This window comes from Zootoca vivipara, chromosome 2 (genome assembly GCF_963506605.1).
Source record: "Zootoca vivipara chromosome 2, rZooViv1.1, whole genome shotgun sequence".
In the NCBI taxonomy this organism is placed as follows: Eukaryota; Metazoa; Chordata; class Lepidosauria; order Squamata; family Lacertidae; genus Zootoca; species Zootoca vivipara.
In genome coordinates, this window is record NC_083277.1 from 6042535 (window position 1) to 6046480 (window position 3946).

The following is a 3946-nucleotide window of genomic DNA, read 5'->3' on the forward strand; positions in this document are numbered from 1 at the left end:
ACCCATCTGTGGCGTTTGCCTGTTCTTTTGGAAATGTCTGTACGGGGGAGAGAGAAAGGGTTAATAGATAGACCAACCCGGAGGCAGAGCCTACCTGCTTTTAAAAGGCTTAGCCAGCGGTTTAGACAGTTGAGAAGACAGTTGGAAACAGAGAGGCAGTTAGTTCGGCTGGTTTCTTGTGGAGTCAGAGTGGGTTAGAGACAGAGAGAGTGAATCGGATTACAGTGTTTCAAAGTATGTAAAGCTTGTGTGCGTTCACAATAAACTGGAACCTTTATTATTGCGTTACAACCTGACTGAGTCTGAATATATTACTGGGGAAACCTGGTTGGTGGCAGTGGAAGAGAATAGACGTATTGGCACAGGGTCAAGAGTCCATGGAACGACCAGGGGCTCTGTGTGAACGCCACACCATCCCTTTAGCTACGCACAGCCTGTAATTGATACCTGGGTGTCCTTACCTGGGATCCAGATGAACAACCTAGAACCAGAGTTGTGGGGTCAACACAGCAAGCAGGACTCTCTAGTCCTTGTGTTGCTTTCACACAGGCATTGCAGTACCGATGTTTCTTTTCTTTTTTTATAATAATTTTTATTAGTTTTCAATTACAATCCAATAATAGCCTCATTATAACAATACCAATTTATAATACAATTGTTAATACCAATCGTTCGAATACCAAATTATATAATTTAGATAGAATTGATGGCTTTCTTATTTGCTTTATTTCTGTGTTCCAAAATCTTATTAATTTCCATTACGTTCTGGTCATAATAATAATCCGTTATACAACAACTGCAATATTAATAACTTCTATTCGTCTTGACGCATTAAATGACTTATAAGCTACAAGTGGGGAACTCGAACAATATCCTTGTTCTTCCTTTGTGTGGCAATTATTCTGTCTGTGGTGTTTCTTCCTGTCCTTGTAAGATTTTATGTTTTTCTTCCCCCTGGTTGTTGTTGTTATCTCACTCGCTGGATCACCACCTTGTCATGGTGAGTGGGCTTACACATTCCTATGACCCTTGTGAGTGAAGCCGTGGCGAATCTCGTACTCCCAGCAGGGTCACCCAAGGCGGTAAGGTCAAAGGGAAGGAACTAGACAAAGAATGATTCGAGAAGTCCTCAATGGCAGAACAGGCAGATGATAACAAGTGGTATGTTACGGCTGTGAAGAGGGATGAAGGCTGCAGCAGATAGGAATCTACCAGTTTGTCGTGACTACTTCATGCCATCGGAACAGAGCCCTACTGCAAAGACTGTGCGTTGGTCAGTGTGCACTGATCTACATGCACAAAACAAAATCACGCACAGGCGTCTTCCCAAAACCCATCCCAAACCCCAAAAGTCCCATGGTGATCGGCAAATGGTAACGGGGGCATGAAATCTGGAAGCCCCTAGTCATGAACCGGCACATGGGCGGTGGGTACAGATTCAGTCATTCTGACTCAAGGAATGAGGCAGTTGAGCAGCTCAGCAGCTGTATCCATGACTGAGCAGCCCCTTTTTAGGATTCTCTCTGCTCACCCCGAAAAGGGGGAGGGGCTAGAAAAGGTGCCCTAGACATAGTCTGCCTCCCTTTTTCTCTGACTAGATTACTGCGCCCAGTGGGGTCACCACCTAGTGGTCGTAAAAGACAATTGAACTTTGGAACATGGATATACACACTTTGTCAGGTAACACAGACAGTGAGCGTCCTGAACACAGAACTGCCATCATTGCAAGAGAGCTGTGACGTTTTAACATCGATATTGCAGCGCTTCAAAGAGACTCAAAGAGCAGGTGAGGGACAACTGAAGGAAGAAAAAGGAGGCTACACATTCTTCTGGAAAGGTCTAGCTGAACATGAACATCGAACACATGGGGTAGGCTTCGCTATCAAAAATGATCTTGTCAGAAGTCCCTACCGGCATTAATGAGAGACTCTCAACCACAGTTCAAGAAGGATACTGATAAGCTGGAACGTGTCCAGAAGAGGGCAACCAAAATGGTCAAAGGCCTGGAAACGATGCCTTATGAGGAACGGCTTAGGGAGCTGGGTATGTTTAGCCTGGAGAAGAGAAGGTTAAGGGGTGATATGATAACCATGTTCAAATATATAAAAGGATGTCATATAAAGGAGGGAGAAAGGTTGTTTTCTGCTGCTCCAGAGAAGCGGACACGGAGCAACGGATTCAAACTACAAGAAAGAAAATTCCACCTAAACATTAGGAAGAACTTCCTGACAGTAAGAGCTGTTCGGCAGTGGAATTTGCTGCCAAGGAGTGTGGTGGAGTCTCCTTCTTTGGAGGTCTTTAAGCAGAGGCTTGACAGCCATCTGTCAGGAATGCTTTGATGGTGTTTCCTGCTTGCAGGGGTTGGACTGGATGGCCCCCTTGTGGTCTCTTCCAACTCTATGATTCTATGATTCTATGATTCTATGATTCTATGATTCTATGATTCTATGATTCTATGAATAAAGCTCACCAAAAACCAACAGGCTACTATTATAAGCGCTTATGCACCAACACTGGATGCCGATGAAGACATGAAAGAAAAATTTTACTCTCAGCTGGATACCGTCCTATCAGAGACGCCTAAGGAAGATAAAATTATCCTCCTGGATCATTTTAATGCAAGAGTTGGGCGAGATTTCGATCTGTAGCCTGGGGCTATTGGGAAAGAAGGAATTGGCAACAGCAACCAGAACGGAATCTTACTTTTGATGCTACGTGCAGCACACAACCTTGTTATTACCAACACACTCTTTCGACAGAAAAATAAATTAAAAACTCAATGGAGGCATCCTTGATCAAACCACTGGCACCTCTTACAGTACACTATGTTATTGTCAGTGCACAGATCACTGCTATGTGCTCCTTACCAGAGCTATGAGGAGTGCCGACGACTGCTGGACAGATCACCAACTAATACGCTCCATGATGGCTATCAATATTATACCGTACCTCAATGCAGGCGTCAAGGAAGGAAACCAAGGTGCAAAATGAACACTCAAGCCCTTCAAGATCCATTAAGTGGAATTGCTTCCAAACAACTCTTAAGGACCATCTGCCTTCAGAATTCTCTGATAACATCAAGGAACACTGGACCAAGCTAAAAACATCCATTATTGCAGCCTGTGAACAAATAATTGGATACCAAACCAAGAAACACCAGCACTGGTTTGATGAGAATGACAGTGAGATTGAACGCATGATTGACAAGAAAAGGAAGGACTTTCAGATCTGGCAAAGAGATAGAAACTGTGCCACTAAAAAAAAAAAACCTATGCCAACACTAAGGCTGAGGTTCAAAGAAGAACCAGAGAACTAAAAAACACCTGGTGGATAAAAAAAAGCTCAAGAGATCCAGCACTTAGCCGAAACTCATGATGCACAGAGTTTCTTTAAAGCAACAAAGGCCATCTATGGGCCAATAAATCATGGCATATGCCCCCTACGCTCAGTAGATGGTATCACACTTCTAAAAGATAAAGAAGCTATTGCACTGCGCTGGAAAGAACATTACCAACATCTCCTTAACCGCAACTCCCCGAAACTGCTGAGGTCCGGTCCTCTCACAAATTTCGCAAAAACAAGTTAGAGATAAGCTTGCAGTATCTCCAAATCTGGGAGAGTTGTGTACAGCTATTAACCAAACTACCAAAGTCTTCAAAGTGGGTGGAATTGAACTTACACAACAACTTCACAAGCTCATTGAAAAAATCTGGGAGAGAGAAGAGATCCCAGCAGACTTTAGTGATGCCAAAAATATCGATCTCTTAAAAAAAAAAAAAAGGTGACAGAACTGATTGCAGAAACTATCGAAGGGAAACTCCCCACCAGAGTAGAAATCATACAGCGAACAGATGGAAAGCTCTTCAATCTGAGCAGGCTGAAAGCAAACAGTAAGGTTACCGTAACTTCCGTCATAAAGCTTCAGTATGCTGCCGACAACGTAGCG